This window comes from Tachysurus vachellii, chromosome 5 (assembly GCF_030014155.1).
Source record: "Tachysurus vachellii isolate PV-2020 chromosome 5, HZAU_Pvac_v1, whole genome shotgun sequence".
Taxonomy (NCBI): domain Eukaryota; kingdom Metazoa; phylum Chordata; class Actinopteri; order Siluriformes; family Bagridae; genus Tachysurus; species Tachysurus vachellii.
The window spans coordinates 742,501-762,354 of NC_083464.1; the positions used below are offsets into that span (position 1 = coordinate 742,501).

Consider the following 19,854-nt stretch of genomic DNA (forward strand, 5'->3'; position numbering starts at 1 on the left):
ACTGGGATTTATAATCTGCATTAAAAGGGTAAAGATAAAACTTTCCATTTTGAAACCAAAGTTTTATTAATGAATCCCTGGGAACTTTAACCTTGGATAAAAGACCAGAAACGTTTTAAAGACATTCCTTTAATCCTCAACTGGTGACATCATCATCATTAATTGTAGTATGTTCAGATTTCTACCTTTAAATACAAAGTGAAAGATACATGTTTGTACTCTGCTAACTGTTAGCTCTTCAGTAGGCTTCACTGATCATCTCAATTAGTGTCATTTCAGCAGGTGGTGAATGTGATGTTTTGGTAAATGATTCATGAAATGCCACGGCTTATGAAGGGCTTTATAATGACTCACTGAATGACTATTATTTATTTTGCATAAGAGCTCGGTTCATTTTCATGCCTTATACCTTCCTAGAGTGAACATAGAAAGCACAATGAATAGTCTTTCAGTACTCTTTGGAAATTAAAGTCTGATGCAAAGAGAGTTTAGTGTAGTTCTAATCAGAATGTTAGTCATTTTCAGACACTGACCCACCTGTTAGAATTCATGCCTATTTGGTGTGTGTACTAACAGAGGTATAATCTGTGTATAATGCAATTCTTTATAATCTGAATATTATCTGAAATTGTAATTTTAAAGTTAAGAAAATTAATAATGTGATAGATCAGGCACCCATGGGATCAACTAGAGCTGTATTAACCAAGAAAATCTGCATCAAAACATTTCAGCCAAGAGCTAAAGTCCAGTAATTTAAGAAATTAATGTTCACAAATAATTTTAGTCTAAGAACTTTATAACAGGGTCTCAGGACAAGAGTTAAAGACCAGCAATTTAGAATCTGAAGGTAAAGACCTGGACATGTATTCATAAAGATTCTCAGTGTAAAGAGTTTCGCCTAGTGACGTAATTCTATAAATGTGGGCATTTCCTCTTAAAATGAAACAGAAGATTCTGGTAAAGATAAAAGGTATTTATAAAGCATATTCTTAACCCTTAAAAGAGCTCATAAGTTCAAAAAGTGTTAGGAGTAGTGAGGAGGACCTTTAAGAGGATAAGAGTTTCTTTATCAGATATATATCCTGCAGCTATACCATTTATAGACACTCTAACATCTCCAAAATAATTACTGTTATAATTTGTCTCTATGACATTTCGGCACGGTGTCAGAGATGTTTACATTTACATTAACATTTATAACACAGAGAGAGAGAGTTTATAATGGTCCAAATTTTAAAAGCGCTCCTTTTTTTATTGCATTGAAGTTGTTCAGAGTTGCTCTGAGACCTGAATCACTCTTAAGATAAGATTCCTAGTTATGAATTTTTAAGCTAAGTTAGAAGTTCTCTGAGATAATTATTAGTCTTTATGAATACAAGCCCAGGAACATTACATTTGCAACTCTTACTTAGGAGTTAAAGAACAGGAATTTCACTTTTGTTTTTCAATTTTTGATGATGATGATGATTTCAATGATATCGATGTTGTTGATGATGTTGTTGATGATGATTACTGGAGTAAACAGTATAGTTATGTGACCAGGGTCATTATCAGAATGAACATTTTATTAAGATCCTTGAAATTCTGTTGTAGTCAATAACTCATGATGTTGTACATGTACATTTCAAATCCCACTGCTGAGACCCTGAGCAAGGCCCTTAACCCTCAATTGCTCAGTTGTACAAATTGAAACAAAATGCAAGTCACTGGATAAGAGAGTCTGTTAAATGCCAGAAATGTAAAAGTAAAATGTGGGGAGAACACAGCAGGGTTTCATTAATGTGCTCTAAACACCAGCCAAGAGGAAAGGGACCAGAAACCAGGTCAGCATCAATGTGACAGTTTGCATAGTTTTACATGTGACCTTTAAGAAACAGTGCAGACTTAAGTATAAATATATTATTTATAAATATTATATTTATATCATGGGGGGCATGGTGGCTTAGTGGTTAGCATGTTCTCCTCACACCTCCAGGGTTGGAGGTTCGATTCCCGCCTCCGCCTTGTGTGTGTGGAGTTTGCATGTTCTCCCTGTGCCTCGGGGGTTTCCTCCAGTTACTCCGGTTTCCTCCCCTGGTCCAAAGACATGCATGGTAGGTTAACTGGCATCTCTGGAAAATTGTCCGTAGTGTGTGATTGCATGGGTGAATGAGAGTGTGTGTGCCCTGCAATGGGTTGGCACTCCGTCCAGGGTGTATCCTGCCTTGATGCCCGATGACGCCTGAGATAGGCACAGGCTCCCCTTGACCTGAGGTAGTTCGGATAAGCGATAGAAAATGAATGAATGAATATTTATATCATATTTATGCTCATATTATGGATTTGATAGCTGGTAATTAGGATAATGGCTTTAACAACACACCAATTGTTTGAGGGTGTGGAGATTAACGACTCTTTGGACAGGGGGAGGAACATATGAACTGCATGCAGAGGGTCAGAGGCTGGATGCTAAGGTCTAAGTTGAAGTAGAAACCTTGAGAGGAACCAGACTCAAACAGGAACCTCATCCTCATCTGTGTACCACCAGAAGTGTAATTGTAAATATTTTCCACATAGTATGTAGTTGACAAACTCCCTTAGATGGTAAAGGAAGAAACCTTGAGAGGACCCAGACTCAAAGGGGAACCTCATCCTCATATGGGTGACACTGGAGGGTGTGATTATAAATATACAGTCTGATAAATGTTGTATTGATGCAAAAGATCACATGGAGTTCACATCTCCTCTATAGTATCACAAAGTCCAACTGGAGCTGGTAGATCTCTAGATGCTTCAGGATTCTCACAGAGTCTGCCTCATCTCAGTGGAGGTCCAAAATCTTCATCGCATGGAAGACGATCGGAGCTGGTACAGTCTGGATGCCTCAGGATGGGTAGAAAGACAGAAGCAGTGGAGAGGGATTAACATAGTTGCTGTTCATAATATTAGCAAGCACTAGATGATAATGTGCATTTGGTCTGATGTAATAGAGCACAATATTATGGCATGTATTATGTGTACGCCTGACTAAAGAGGCAGGTTTTTAAATGTGTCTGAGCCCCAAACACTATCAGGAAGACTATTCCAATGTTTGGGAGCTAAATAAGAAAACGCTCTACCACCTTTAGTAGACTTAAGTATTCTGGGAACTACCAGAAGTCCTGAGTTTTGTGATCTCAGAGAGCATAAAGAATTGTAACGTGTTAAAAGACTAGTTAGATACATGTGAGCTAAACCATTAAGAGCCTTGTACGTAAGTAGCAGCAGTTTGTAATCAATTCTAAACTTAACAGGTAGCCAGTGTAGAGATGATAAAATTGAGGTTATTTGATCATATTTCCTTCGAAGATGGCGCCGGTGAGGTCGGCTGCCGTCACAACAGCTCCGGTTACACTTTAAATTTTTTTGTTTATTTTATATATTTATTTATATAGATTCAGTTTTATTTATAGAAGGTGGACATCAATAGATATGACAGAGACACTCTTATATCTATTGGTGTACAACACACTTACCCTTCGCCGTTTTTAAACTCGGACTCATGCTGGCCGAGCGAGATCCTGAGGGGGAACAAAGGACACGACCCGCACCGGCGTCCGCAAGGGAAATGATCTGGAGTCAGGAAGAGGCTAAGGGGATGTGCACACCGCGCTCCCTTACCTAGTATCCTGTTAGCCAAAATCCAGTCTCTGGAAAATAAGCTTGACGACACCAGGGCGAGGATCAAGTTCCAGAGGGACATTCAGGCCTGAAACCTTCTCTGCTTCACTGAGACATGGCTGAACCCACCAGTACCAGACCACACCATCCAGCCGGCCGAGTTTTTCTCGCTTTATTGCATGGACAGAACACTGGCGTTGGGGAAGTCAAGGGGAGGTGGAGTGTGTCTGATGGTGAACAACCACTGGTGCAAGAGCGCGAGCATCGTTCCTCTTACATGCTCCTGCACATCAAATCTGGACCTACTGACCATCAAATGTCAGCCCTTCGATTTACCTCGGGAATTCAGCTCAGTCATAGTCAATGCCGTTTATATTCCACCTCAAGCGGACATGGACACTGCAGTATGGGACTTACATGAGACACTAACGCTCCACCAAACACAGCATTGGGACGCTGCGCTCATTGTGGTGGGAGACTTTAATAGTGCCAACCTCAAATGCGCACTACCGAACTTTCAGCAGCACATCACCTGCCCCACCAGGGGCGAAAGGACACTGGACCACTGCTACACACCATTCAAAAACAGCTACAAGGCACAATCACTTCCACCGTTTGGGAAATCGGACCATGCCGCCATCTTCCTCATGCCGTTTACAAACAAAGGCTGAAACAGGAAGCTCCCGTTCAGAGGGAAGTCGCACGCTGGAATGACCAATCGGTGGCTGCTCTGCAGGACACTCTGGATGATGCAGACTGGGACATAATCAGGTGCAGCTCTGATAACGGCAACATGTTTACGGAAGCGGTTGTGGGATTCATAGGGAAACTAACGGATGATACAGTGCAGAAAACCACCATCAGAACGTTTCACACCCAGAAGCCATGGGTGTATAAAACCATCCGCGACACTCTGAGATCCCGCTCCGCTGCCTACAACATGGGGCTCGCCACCGGGGACATGGAAGAGTACAAGGCTGCTTCCAACAGTGTGCACAGAGCGGTGAAGGAAGCAAAGCGGTGCTATGGAAAAAATCTAGAGTCATAGTTCCAACATGGTGGCTCTAGGAGCCTGTGGCAGGGACTAAGGAACATCACAGACTATAGAACACCTGCTTCTAGAATGGGGAATGCGGACGCTTCTCTAGCAGACGAGCTAAACACCTTTTACGCTCGCATCGAGGCTGCAGCTAACCATGCTAGTGGTGCTAACGGCACAAACAGCATGCATGCTGAGAGAGCTGGAGAGGTAAACACATTCACCATCTCAGAGCATGACGTGAGGAGGGTATTCAAGAGAGTGAATACCAAGAAGCCAGCAGGACCAGACAGCATCACAGGTCGGGTTCTGAAAGCCTGCGCTGACCAGCTAGCACCGGTGTTCACTGAGATATTCAACCTCTCACTAGCACAGTCTATTGTTCCCTCATGCTTCAAACAGTCCACCATTGTTCCTGTCCCAAAGAAACCCCAGCCTGCCTGCCTCAACGACTACCGCCCTGTAGCTCTGTCCTCAATAGTGATGAAGTGCTTCGAGAGACTGGCCAGAGACTTCATCACTGCATCACTACCAGACACACTGGATTCACTACAGTTTGCGTACCGCCATAACCGCTCTACTGAGGACGCCATCGCTCATCTTCTCCACACCACGATGAGCCATCTGGACTGCAGAAAAGGGAATTATGTGAAAATGCTGTTTGTGGACTACAGTTCAGCATTTAACCCCATAATTCTCTCCACGCTCACCTCTAAGTTGGAGGTCCTGGGACTCAGCCTGCCGCTGTGTCAATGGATTTCCAACTTCCTGACAGACAGTCCACAAGCTGTATGGGTGGGCAAACACACATCATCCACCCTCACCCTCAGCACTGGAGCCCCCAGGGTTGTGGCCACTTCCAACTCTGTTGTGGTGGGCCTGATCTCCAACAACGATGAGACGGCCTACCTACAGGAGACTAAAAACCTGGAGAGATGGTGCCAGGAGACCAATCTTCTCCTGAACATCAGCAAGACTAAAGAGTTGATAGTGGACTTCAGCACAAAGCAGGAGCGGTCATACCAACCGCTAAACATCAACGGGACCACAGTGGAGAGAGCGGACAGTTTCCGGTACCTAGGTGTTCACATCACACAGGACCTGTCTTGGTCCTGTCACATCAACACCCTGGTGAAGAAGGGCTGGCAGCGATTGTACCATCTGAGACACTTAAGGGACTTCAGACTACCCTCTCAGGTGCTAAAGACCTTCTACACCTGCACCATTGAGAGCGTCCTGACGGGTAGCATCACTTCCTGGTTTGGGAACAGCACCATGCAGGACAGGTGAGCCCTCCAGGGGGTGGTGCGGTCAGCTGAATGTACCATCCACACCGAGCTCCCTGACCTGCAGAACATCTACAGCACGCGGTGCTGGACCAGAGCCAGGAAGATTGTAAAAGATCTCAGCCATCCCAACAATGGACTCTTTTCTTTGTTGCGTTCAGGGAAACGCTTCCGCTCCCTGAAAGCAAACACAGAGAGGATGAGGAGAAGCTTCTTCCCACAGGCCATTCGGATATTAAACCATTAAACCTGTCTTTTTTATTATTCTATTATTATTATTATTTTTTGCTTTTTTTGTGTATGTGACAAATAAAATTTGATTTGATTTGATTTGATTTGAACTCTGGCAGCTGCATTTTGGATTAACTGTAGCCTATTTATTAAAGATGCAGGACAACCACCTAGTAATGCATTACAATAGTCCAGTCTAGAGGTCATGAATGCATGAACTAGCTTCTCAGCATCAGATACAGATAGGATGTTTCTCAGCTTGCAATATTTCTAAGGTGGAAGAAGGATGTTTTTGTAATATGGATGATATGATTTTATAGACAAGTTGCTGTCTGATAAACACGCAGGTCTTTCACTGTCGAGCTACTATTAACAGTACATCCCTCTAAATGGAAGTTGATGTCAGAGACCCTGGGTGAAAACAGACCCAAGTGCAGGATAGCGTAAAATAGTCCAGGATTTATTGAATAAAAACACAAAACAAGGACAGAGACAAAACCAGACATGACTCAAACAACGTCAACAGAAGACAACAGAGTATTCTGCGCTGCTAAAGGCAATGCGGCTCAACTAAATACTAATAACAATTAGACAAATAAGTAACAGGCGTGCAGAGGTGGGGAGGAAGAGACAAGGGCGAGGCAGACATGTGACTCCAAACATAAACAAAAGCACGTGGCCAAAGTCCGGGTCTGAGTCATGACAGTACCCCCCCTCGAGGCACGGCTCCCAAAGCGCCAATCCGTCTTAATGACAGTCCCGACAAGGTCCAGGAGGGGGGAGCAAGGCACACGGCGAGGCAGGTGGGGGGAGCAAGGCACACGGTGAGGCAGGTGAGGGGAGCAAGGCACACGGCGGCACAGCCACAGCCGAGCAGAAGGGCCGAGTGATGTCCACAGCCAAGCAGAAGGACCGAGCAACGTCCACAGCCGAGCAGAAGGGCCGAGCGATGCCCACAGCTGACCCAAAGGGCCAAGGGATGTCCACAGCCGAGCAGAAGGGCCGAGCACCTACCCCGACGCACATCTCAGAAACCAGAAAGAGTGGGAGGGTGGGAAAAAAACCCTCCTCCACAGAGCAAAAATCAACAAAAAATATCCATGGGGCAAAACATGGGCCTGCAACACCCCCCGCAGACAGCAAGTGGGGGGGCATCCTCCACGGAAATCGGAAGTGAAGCAACACCCCCCACCGGACAGGTGCGGGGGGATGTCGCAGGATACCACATAAAACAAAAACAAAACAAAACTCGGGCTGGTGACATGGCCCACAAACAGGAAGTGAGGCAGCACCCCCCGTGGAGAACCAGAAGCGGAGCGGCATCCCCCACCAGAAAAATGCGGACCAATGTCACCAAAACAAAAACAAAAACAAAATCCAGGGCAGAAAAAAAATTCAAAAGAGAAAAAAAGAAACTGCTCCCCGAATAGGCCGGTCCGAATAGGCCGGTTTGTTAATCTAGCCACTTTGCTAAATAAAAACCTGGGATTGTTCTGGTTATGTTCTATGGGTTTGCTCAGGTGCTCAGCCCTACCTATCAGCTTTTAGAGCCTGTCTATAGCTGTCCTTATACACAATTCAAATAACCTCTAATTTAGTTTTCCTCCACTTTCGCTCGAGGTTACGGGTTTCTCTCTTGAGGGTGTGAGTATGACTATTATACCACGGTGCAGGTGTTTTGTCTCTAACTTTCTTTAATAGAATGGGGGCAACAGTGTCTAATGTGCTAGTGAATGTAGCGCCAAAGTTAACCAATAGGTCTGAAAGAAAATCTGCAAATTCTCTCAGAAAATCAGTGTAGGGTCCTGGGGGTCTGTACACGGTTGCTAGAGCAAGAGACATCAGGGATTTTTTCATATGCATGTGCAATAGTGTAACATTAAGAACAAGCACTTCAAAAGAATTAATTCTATACCGTGTTCTCTGAGTAACAGTAAGGAAATCACTAAAGATAGTGTTAACACCACCTCCACGACCAGTCTGACGACGCTCATGCTTATAGATATATCCTGATGGTGTAGAGACTCCTTTAGACCGATGTAATCATTTGGTTTAATCCAAGTTTCGGTAAGGCAGAGTGCAGTAAGGCTGTTGTCTGAGATGATTTCATTTACAATAAGTGCTTTGGGTGATCTAATGTTCAGAAGCCCAAACTTTAGGAACTGTTTTTGTTTGTTTCTTTGGCATTTTTCTGGTCTAATTACGGTAAAATTATTTCGGGAACTTCATGCATTTACTTTTTGATCTCACTACTCGGGGAATAGACACAGTTTCTATAGGATGAGCTATGTGTGTGTCAATGTGATGAGGTGAAAGATGGCTATTGAATTTTAGATTTAAGTCGTGTTTTACCATTCAGAAGGTGTGCCGCGCCCTGGAGATGTGGTCCGAGAGGATCTCCGCTCCAACTCAACTGGGGTGCAGGCCATCAGCACGGAATAGCCTAGGATGCTCACAGAAAACATTCCAATTATCAATAAACAGTAAATTCGGAGCCTGACACCATGACTGAAACCATTCATTTAAAGCAAAAAGTCTATTGAACCTTTTGAACCTGTTGAAGTCCCTCTTCAGGATTTCCGACTGCCTCAGGCTGGTGTCGTTTGTGCCGGCATGAAGAACCACAGCTCTGGTGTTCCTGCTCACGACCCCAGGTACCTGTGCAGCGACATCAAGAACACGAGCACCAGGTAAGAAGTGAGTGCGAGCCTTACCTTTAGCCATAGTAACACGGTTGTGGCGTACGATGAAGTCTCCGATGATCACAGCGCCGTGGTCCGTCTCGCAAAGTAGGATTGTAACTTCCCTGGACCCCCTCATTCTCCAAGGCTTCTGACGAGCACTCGAGCTACCGCTTTCAGTACCACTCCTCTGGCTTTGCAGTCATATTGAGCCTTCCCTCTCGCACTTGATTGACAACTGTTTCCTTCAGCAATCTTGTATGCCTCTGCTATTCATGCCGCCCACTGATTTGCATACCCCTTTGGTGTGACTCCATCTGTTGGCTCCACCAGGCCGAAAATTAGGTCAACTGGAAGGTGAGGATGCTGCCTGTACCACAGGTAAAAGGGAGAGTACCTAGTAGACTCATGCCACATGCAGTTGTAGGCATGCACGATTTGAGGTAAGTACTCTTTCCACCTTTCTTTTTCTTTGTCTGACAGTGTCCTCAACATCTGTAGTGAAGTCCAACTGGACCTCTCCACTGGGTTTCCTTAAGAGTGGTATGATGACGTTTGAGAGTGGCCGATACCAGCAAACTGTGGGAGACCAGCAAACCCTGGTCGTGATGTAACTTGGCCGGATATCCAAAGCGTGGAATGTAAGCTTGGAACAAGTGTTCAGCTGCAGTCTGCCCTGACTTGTTCTTGGTTGGGTAAGCTTAGGCAAACCTTTTGAAATGGTTTGGGACGACCAGGATATATTCATATCCTCCACGGCTTGGCTCAAGGTGCAGGTAGTCAATGCAGACCACTTCCACAGGTGAGTGTGTTGTGATGCTACCCATGTGCTCAAACATGTACAGTTGGTTTCTTTTGTTTTACACACGGACACTTTCTCACATATTCTTCCACTTCAACTTTCATATATGGCCAGTAGAACCGTTGTCTCGCCAGGCTCAGCACTCGCTCTGTACCCACGTGTCCCAACTTGTCATGGAGGTGCTCGAGTGCCAGCTTTTTGTACTTGCTCGGCAAGACAAGCTGTTTTCTCTCCCTCGTTCTTCGATATAGAGTCCTCCCTCCAAGATGGAGCTTGTTCCACTCATACCTCAGCTTTCTGCTCTTTCCTGTCAAGCCTCCCCTAATTTTATTGGTGAGAGTGACACCATCCTCCTTCTATTGTCTCACTTGAGAGATTACAGAATCGTCTTTCTGGGCTTGAATCAGTTTATCTGGTCCTATTGTCAGCAACCAGGTGGTAGGTTGACATGGTTCATCCTCCCCAGTTTTGGGTAATGCCCTTACTGTTAAGCCATTCAAGTTGCACTGGGTCAGTGCCTTGCTTCCGATCAGTTTGATTGTGTTGTCATTAGGGCTGAAACGATTCCTCGAGTAATTCGAGTAACTCGATTACAAAAATTATTTGAGGCAAATCCCTCTGCCTCGAAGCCTCTTTTAATTCATTTTAAAGCTCACATCACATTCTTGTGCAATTCAATGCAATAGCTACATCCCTTGTTGTCATTTTTGGTCTTAAAGGAACCCAGAATGCTTGCTCCTTGACTCATGGACTTTATCTCATTTAGTGATTTGTTTGTTTCTGATACAGGCGTTCTTGTCCTAACACTCCACTGCTAGGCCTGGCCCACTTCGGGGGAGTAATGTCTGACTGGGGCATTTGCTGTGTGGTCACTGGTTGCTGAGGTCATTGTAGGCACCCCACTACACAGTGTCCATCCTCTCCACAGATCAAACAGTGTGCACAGACCAGCATCGCAAACGGCTCACCCCTGAAAGGATGGTTGCCTGGCAGAGCATTGATAGCCACCCTCAGTTTGTGTTGGCATGGAATGTTGTATGGCATCTACCATGCTGGTTACAGCATCGATCCTGGCAGTAAGATGCTTAATCTGATCGTCCTGAACTTTTTGCGCAGCAGAACCTTTTGCAGCTTTCCCATCTCTGGCTGTTTCACCACTAACTTTGGCACTACTAGCCATGGATGGTTTTGCTTTGGTTGGTGGGCCCAGTCACCATAGCCTTTCATTCTCATCACTTGTGATCTTTGTGGTGGAAATTTCTAATCTAAAGATGTTCATAAGGCTTTGTCCTTCTATGCTTGTACACTGTATGCGTCATGACCAGAGACTGACATTGTCATCAGTTGTTTTGTTAAGATTATGACAAGGGCAGTAGGGACTGGAGACGAGTTGTCCATAAACAACGTCCAGTAAATCTTCTAGTAGGCCTTCTAGCAGATCTTGGCCTGGTCAGATTAGCTTGGTCAGGAGACGAGCATGCGGTAATTTTGAGCCAATGATTGATGATGTTTTGCTTTTACATATCTTCTTTTCTTGAGTTCTGTTTATAAAATCTTGATGTAATCAATGATGGTGGCCCTTCATCTCTCATGCTACATGTGGAGTGTTGGGTCCTGCTGCGCAGCTGAGCACAATAAATTGTGTAACTTTTTTATTCTTGCCCGTGTCTACCAGTGTTATACTTTATTCTTTAAATCTCTCAAACCTCAGAACTTCCACAACATCTTCATAACGTGCCTGAAGATAGCATCGTCAGTTACACCACTATCTGCTAACAATGGTTTCAGCTCGCTACAAATATCTTTATACCAGCGACTTAGTCCCTGGTAAACAGTGTATAGAACACTTCCTGTACAGTAGCTGCACTATACTTCCTGTCTGGGTCAGCCTGTTTTGCAGCAAAGAGTTTTTTTTTTTCAACCCCATGACTCTGTATAAGAACTCCTGAGGGTTTTCATGTTCACTCTGATTGGAACAGCTCTGTGCTATTTTGGTCCCCCAAGTCTGATTGTAAGAACCCTTTTAGCTCAGCTTCAGTCATGTCATCTTTGTTCATCAGCATATTTTTAAAAATGCTTGGCTTGATAATTCACAGCACACCTCTGACAACATCGTCTTTGCTGAAGTTCTCTTTTAGGTCACTGTCTATTTGCCTGCACACATTGTTGAACATGATGTCTGACGAGTGATTTCCAATCTGGCCTCCATGTATCTTAAACTCTTGGGGCTGGATATACTGAAACCCCCTTTAGGGAATGTAACTTACACGTGAGTGGTGGAATTAACATCAGATGTAGTTGTGCAAATCTATTATGCTGATTTTACCATCTCTTGCAGTGACAACAGTTCACTCATACCTTGGTCCTCAGTCTCTAGCAAAAGTTCACTGCACATGAAAGTGATGATATGGTCAAAACAAACCCCACTGTCCTCCAGATCCAGTTCACTGGTGCCATGTCTAGGTGTTGACCTGATAACTTTGGCGATGCGGAACAGTTCGTCAGCAGGTAAGGAAATTAACTCTCTTTTGATGTCCCACACCAGCTGCTTCCTTGCACGATCCATCATTATGTCACTCTTTGTCATCCCTTCCATGGTAGCCTTGACCTCAGGATAAAGACAGCGCCCACAGATGGCCTGGCACACACCCTCTTGTCTCGTTGCTCTGTGGATGTAGCAGCCACCAGCCTCTAGCCCCAATGCCGCCTGGTCCCTACGGTTCTGGAATCTTTGGATAAAGATTATATAACCCCAATTTTATAATCTCTACACTGGCTACCTGTTAAGTTTAGAATTGATTACAAACTGCTGCTACTTACGTACAAGGCTCTTAATGGTCTAGCTCCCATGTATCTAACTCATCTTCTAACACGTTACAATCCTTCATGCTCTCTGAGATCACAAAACTCAGGACTTCTGGTAGTTCCCAGAATATCAGGTAGAGCATTTTCATATTTAGATGAGTAGATTATAAACTCATCTCTTTAGTCAGACACACACATAATACATCCCATAATATTGTGCTCTAATACAGTACATCTGACCAAATGCACATTATCATCTAATGCTTCCTAATATTATGAACGGAAGCTACGTTAATTCCTCTCCACTGCTTCTCTCTTTCTACCCATCCCGAGGCATCCAGAAATTGTACCAGCTCTGATTGTGCTCCATGTCATGAAGATTCTGAACCTCCACTGAGATTAGGCCGACTCTGTGAGAATCCTGAGGCATCTAGAGATCTACCAGCTCTAGTTGGACTCTTGGAGGACAACAACCTCCTTATCAACGCAACATTTATCAGACTGTATATTTATAATCACACCCCCAGTGTCACCCATATGAGGATGAGGTTCCCCTTTGAGTCTGGTTCCTCTCAAGGTTTCTTCCTTTACCATCTAAGGGAGTTTTTCCTCCCCACAGTCACCTGAGTCACCTCAGACTTGTTCATTGGGGATAAATACAAACACATTTAAATATGTCTAATATTAATCTTGAATTTTTGTAAATATTAATCTTTATATTAACCTTTGTTTTAGCTGTTTTGAGACATTGTCTGTTGTTAAAAGCGCTATACAAATAAATTTAAATTTGAATGTGGCAAAATTATAACCTCCTTAAGGACTGTTTATACAGTAAGTACAAATTAATTATCAACTTTTAGAGTGAAAATACAATACTGTAATTATCTGTCAGATTATTTCTGTCAGGATGCATTTCCTCTTTCTCTCCACTAGAGGGAGAAGCTGTTTTAAGGAATTCAATTATTATTAAAACATTTTACAAAAAATGTAAGATCAGCGATATCAATGCATGGCATTTAAATGTTCTGCACAGAACGTTATCAAAGTCACCCTTTATATGAAAAATAGTTATTTCACTTAGATCTTTTCACTTTTCAAACACTTTCAGTGACATTTGATGAAAAGTTTTGTTTCAAGTTTTTATTCTTTAAGGTCTTTATTAATCCCTGCAGTGAGATGAGCAATGATACATGAAGATGCAAGGATACATGAATTTTCCAGATTATAGATAATTTCATTCTCCAAAATAAACCTCAGTCCTAATTCCACTCTCCAATGTCACTAATGACCAGTGTCGGGCAGTAACGCGTTACTGTAACGCAGTTACTTTTGACAGTAACTAATACTCTAACCCGTTACCGTTACCATATGGTGCGTTTGTCAGTTACTTTTTTAAATGAATTCATTTAGGCTAAAGTGTAGCCTACAGACTAACCTGTTTACAGTAGCGACACATTGTACGATTGGTGGATGCCAACCTGTAAATACGAAGACTGTGGGCGTGTTTCCGTTTTAATCAAGAATATGCAGCAGTAATGGCGAGTCAAGGCGAGAGCAAGACGAGTTTCTCAAAGTGGAAATATGCTCATTATTTCTTTAAAAAAGTAACTAAAAAGTTACTTTTAACAGTAATGTGTAACATTTTGGTGTAAGTAATCAACAAAGTAATTGAGTTACTTTTTGAATGCAGTAACTAGTAACTGTAACTAGTTACTATTTCTTAGTAACTAGCACAACACTGCTAATGACACTACAAAGGGGACAGCAAGCATTATTTAACACTGTCAGTAGTGTTTTTACACAGGGATTGTACAACTGTTTGGGATTTATACAACAAATACTCCATTTGCAAAGGCACCAGAAATGCAAATGACATCTCTCACACCCTCACTCCTCTCATCTGCCTCAATGACTACCATCTCGTCGCACTCACACCCATCGTTATGAACTGCTCTGAGAAGCTCGTCATGTGGCACATCAAGACCCAGTTACCACCCTCACTGGACCCCCTACAGTTTAACCACTCCACAGATGATGCCTTTGCCACGGCCCTCCATTTAGCCCTCTCCCACCTGGACAATAACGACACTTATGTACGAATGCTGTTCATAGGCTTCAGTTCAGCATTCAACACAATCATCCCTCAGCACCTGATTGGGAAGCTGAGCCTGCTGGGACTAAACACCTCCCTCCACAACTGGATCCTGGACTTCCTGACTGGGAGACCTCAGTCAGTCCGGATCGGGAACAGCATCTCCAACACCACCACACTGAACACTGGAGCCCCTCAGGGCTGTGTGCTCAGCCCACTGCTGTTCACCTTGCTGACTCGCGACTGTGCAGCAATGCACAGATCGAACCATATCATCAAGTTCCCTGATGACACGGCTGTAGTGGGTCTCATCAACAAGAACGACGAGTCAGCATACAGAGAGGAGGTGCAACATCTAACTGTAGAGCCAACAACGTGTCTCTGAATGTTGATAAAACTAAAGAGATGGTTGTTGACTTCAGGAGAGCACAGAGCGATCACTCTCTGCTGAACATTGACGGATCATCTGCAGAGATTGTCAAGAGCACCAAATTTCTTGGTGTTCATCTAGCGGAGAACTTCATCTGGTCACTCAACACCAGCTCCATCACCAAGAAAGCCCAGCAGCATCTCTACTTCTTACAAAGGCTGAGAAAGGCACATCTCCCTCCCCCCATCCTGACTACTTTTTACAGAGGGACCATTGAGATCATACTGAGCAGCTGCATCACTGTCTGGTTTGGGAACTGCACCATCTCAGATCACAAGGCCCTGCAGTAGATAGTGAGGACCGCTGAGAAGATCATTGGAATCTCTCTTTCCTCTATCAGGGACATTTACACCACACGCTGCATCCACAAAGGCAACAGCATTGTGGACCTCACACACCCCTCACACCCTCCTGCCATCTGGAAAAAGGTACCGAAGCATTCGGGCCTCACGAACAGACTGTGTAACAGAGTCTTCCCACAAGCCATCAGACTCCTTAACAACTGAACTGAACTGTACTGAGCACAACACACACACACATCACCTGTATGGACTGCACAGACCTACACCAAATACCCACACTTCCAATATACATCCATCAACATGATGTTTTACACACTGTTTTTTTGTTCTTTGCACATACTGTCTCACATTTCGGTCGTTTGCTGTTTTGCACAATCCTTTACAATATCTTATGTAATTGCTGCTATAATGCTGTGTTCATCCCAGTATTTCTGCTCATGCAATATTGTTTGAACATACAGTATTGTATGTTTCTGTTTATTGTCTTTTGTTTATTGTCTTGTATTGTTTGTCTGCACTGTCTTTTATCCTGCACTGTCTTTTGTCCTGCACTGTCTTTTGTCCTGCACTGTCTTGTCTGTCTTGATTGTCATGTCCTGCACTGTGTACAGCAGGTTGTACAGATACACTTTATGTACTGTATCTAGGACTAACTTACTAAGTCCTTATAGCTCTGTCTTTGTTTTATGTAGCTCCCTGATCCTGGAGAAACGTTGTCTCATGTCACTGTGTACTGTAACAGCTATACAGTATATGGTGTAAATAACAATAAAAGCTTCTTGACTTGACTTTTTCTTGACTCATCCACTCACTCCTCCAACCTCTTACTCCTCTCATTCCTCTTACCCTCTCAGCCCCTCACCCTCTGTGTGTTTATTCATTCATTCATTCATTCATTCATTCATTCATTCATTTTCCACCGCTTATCCGAACTACCTCAGGTCTGTGTGTTTACTGTCCTTGTATTAATTTTTCTGTTCTGTGATCTTACATTTACATTTACATCATGTGACAGACTCTTATCCAGAGTGACATACAAAAGTGCTTAAGTTTCTATCATTGAATACTGTACATTAACTCAAGTTCACTAGGTTACAGACTTAGTTACCATGATACCATGAGACTAAAACACTGTTCAAAGTTTTTTTTTCTTGTGTACTCTTGTGTGTTATGCATGACATGAAAAGGTTACAAAATATATATGTTTTAAGATTTAGAATAGAGAAATAACATCGAAAATTTGTGCATGTATTACAGTGTTGCAGTATATGGTCATGTGTTAGTGTGTGTTAGTGTGTCACAAAGTCTAATACAGTGCCTCATTAAGTGAGTTGTGTCCATCAGTGTGTATTATCATCCGTATTTGTTACACACTACTGCTGCTGTATATTGTACAAAAGCATAATACTGCACAATTGTTCTTTGCACTACTATGCACTCTCAAACTTTATGTACATAACTGATCAGTCATATATTCTGTATTCATATTTAATACTCGTACTGTCTATACTGTCTCACATCATCTGTACATCTGTACTGAGTCACAAACAGCTGGAACAGCTGGCAAATTCCTTGTGTGCATCAATACACTTGGATAAATCCAATAAATCCGATTCCAATTCTGATTCTGATTCTGATTCGAGTGCCCCAGTGTCTCTTTGTGTGTTTAGTGTGTATTAGAGCGTAGCAGTGTCTCTTCGTATGTCCCAGTGTCTCTTTGTGTGTTCCAGTGTCTCTTTGTGTGTTCAGTGTGTATTAGAGTGCAGCAGTGTCTCTTTGTATGTCCCAGTGTCTCTTTGTGTGTTCCAGTGTCTCTTTGTGTGTTCAGTGTGTATTAGAGTGTCCCAGTGTCTTTGTATGTCTCTGTGTCTGTGTGTTCCAGTGTCTCTTTGTGTGTTCAGTGTGTATTAGTGTCCCAGTGTCTTTGTATGTCCCAGTGTCTTTGTATGTCCCAGTGTCTCTTTGTGTGTAGAGAGTGTATTAGTCAACCAGTGTCTCTTTGCATGTCCCAGTCTCTCTTTGTGTGTTCAGAGTGTATTAGAGTGTCCCAATGTCTCTTTGAGTGTCCCAGTGTCTGTATGTGAGACAGTGTGTATTAGTGTGTCCCAGTGTATGTACAGTGTGTATTATGTACAGTGTGTATTAGTGTGTCCCACACTAATACAGTGTGTATTAGTGTGATACAGTGTGATACAGTGTGTATTAGTGTGTACAGTGTGTATTAGTGTGTACAGTGTGATACAGTGTGTATTAGTGTGTACAGTGTGATACAGTGTGTATTAGTGTGTACAGTGTGTATTAGTGTGTATTAGTGTGTACAGTGTGATACAGTGTGTATTAGTGTGATAGTGTGTATTAGTGTGTACAGTGTGTTTTAGTGTGTATTAGTGTGTACAGCGTGATACAGTGTGTATTAGTGTGTACAGTGTGTATTAGTGTGATACAGTGTGTATTAGTGTGTACAGTGTGATACAGTGTGTGTACAGTGTATTAGTGTGTACAGTGTGATACAGTGTGTATTAGTGTGTACAGTGTGATAGTGTGTATTAGTGTGTAGTGTGTATTTGTGTGATAGTGTGTATTGGTGTGTACAGTGTGTACAGTGTGTATTAGTGTGTACAGTGTGTATTAGTGTGTACAGTGTGTATTAGTGTGATACAGTGTGTATTAGTGTGTACAGTGTGTACAGTGTGTATTAGTGTGATACAGTGTGTATTAGTGTGTACAGTGTGTACAGTGTGTATTAGTGTGTTCAGTGTGTATTAGTGTGTATTAGTGTGTTCTTACGTGATAAGTGACTATCAGTGTGTTACAGTTCTCGTGGTAACCACATCCGGGTGCTCCCTCATACACCGCATTGCATTGTGGGAATCAGCGTCCGCCTGCTCCGTATTCTCTAACGTACGTTACGTACAATGCGCGCGCGCGCCGCTTGTTCGTTCTGTGTTCGGTTTATTGTCTGATTCCTGGTCGTGTTCCGAACCTGTCTGATGAGGAACCGGACAAGTTCATGAAGTTTTGTTTAAGTAACACAAGTGATCCGCGGAGATAAGAGAGAGACCGGGTGTTTGTGTAGCACTTTGTATATCCCGGAAGAGTGAGCAGAAATCCCGCGGAGACATGAGGACGTTCACCGGGGGGACCTGAGTGTGTGACGGCTTTATAAACCCTCACGAACTGTGTATCTCCTGTCCCTGTCCCGGTAAGTCACCGGTTACCCGTTTATTACCGACTAAAGTCCTCTTTGGTGTGTTTACTCCCTGTGTTCTAACTTCTGTTGGACTGTTCTACTGTTGGTGTGTGTGTGTGTGTGTGTGTGTGTCAGTGTCTCAGTGTGTGTCAGTAGCACAGTGTGTTCTTGTCAGTGTCTCAGTGTGTTTGTGTCAGTGTCACAGTGTGTGTCAGTGTCTTCGTGTGTTTGTGTCAGTGTGTTTGTGTCAGTGTCTCAGTGTGTTTGTGTCAGTGTCTTAGTGTGTGTCAGTGTCTTAGTGTGTGTCAGTGTCTTAGTGTGTGTCAGTGTCTTAGTGTGTGTCAGTGTCTCAATGTGTTTGTGTCAGTGTCTTAGTGTGTGTCAGTGTCACAGTGTGTTCTTGTCAGTGTCACAGTGTGTTCTTGTCAGTGTCACAGTGTGTTTGTGTCAGTGTCACAGTGTGTGTCAGTGTCTTCGTGTGTTTGTGTCAGTGTGTTTGTGTCAGTGTCTCAGTGTGTTTGTGTCAGTGTCTTAGTGTGTGTCAGTGTCTTAGTGTGTGTCAGTGTCTTAGTGTGTGTCAGTGTCTCAATGTGTTTGTGTCAGTGTCTTAGTGTGTGTCAGTGTCACAGTGTGTTCTTGTCAGTGTCACAGTGTGTTCGTGTCAGTGTCACAGTGTGTTCGTGTCAGTGTCACAGTGTGTTCGTGTCAGTGTCACAGTGTGTTCGTGTCAGTGTCACAGTGTGTTCGTGTCAGTGTCACAGTGTGTTCGTGTCAGTGTCACAGTGTGTTCGTGTCAGTGTCACAGTGTGTTCGTGTCAGTGTCACTGTGTTCGTGTCAGTGTCACAGTGTGTTCGTGTCAGTGTCACAGTGTGTTCGTGTCAGTGTCACAGTGTGTTCGTGTCAGTGTCACAGTGTGTTCGTGTCAGTGTCTTAGTGTGTGTCAGTGTCTCAGTGTGTTTGTGTCAGTGTCTTAGTGTGTGTCAGTGTCTCAGTGTGTTTGTTTCAGTGTCTTAGTGTGTGTCAGTGTCTCAGTGTGTTTGTGTCAGTGTCTTAGTGTGTGTCAGTGTCTCAGTGTGTTTGTGTCAGTGTCTTAGTGTCAGTGTCTCAGTGTGTTTGTGTCAGTGTCTCAGTGTGTTTGTGTCAGTGTCAGTGTGTTTGTGTCAGTGTCAGTGTGTTTGTGTCAGTGTCTCAGTCTGTGTCAGTGTCACAGTGTGTTTGTGTCAGTGTCTGTGTGTGTCAGTGTGTTTGTGTTTGTGTCAGTGTCTCAGTCTGTGTCAGTGTCAGTGTGTTTGTGTCAGTGTCTGTGTGTGTCAGTGTCACAGTGTGTTTGTGTCAGTGTCTGTGTGTGTGTCAGTG

The 19,854-nt window shown here is 43.6% G+C and overlaps 1 protein-coding gene across 1 annotated transcript in view; it reads left to right on the forward strand.

Moving 5' to 3' along the window:
- Nucleotides 1-18,173: 18,173 nt before the first annotated feature.
- The window catches only part of capn15 (calpain 15), a 31,062-nt gene continuing 29,381 nt past the window's right edge, over nucleotides 18,174-19,854 (forward strand). Inside the window, exon 1 of the mRNA XM_060869435.1 lies at nucleotides 18,174-18,509. The gene's annotated coding sequence lies outside the window, so the exon portion shown is untranslated. The remainder of the gene's footprint in view (nucleotides 18,510-19,854) is intronic.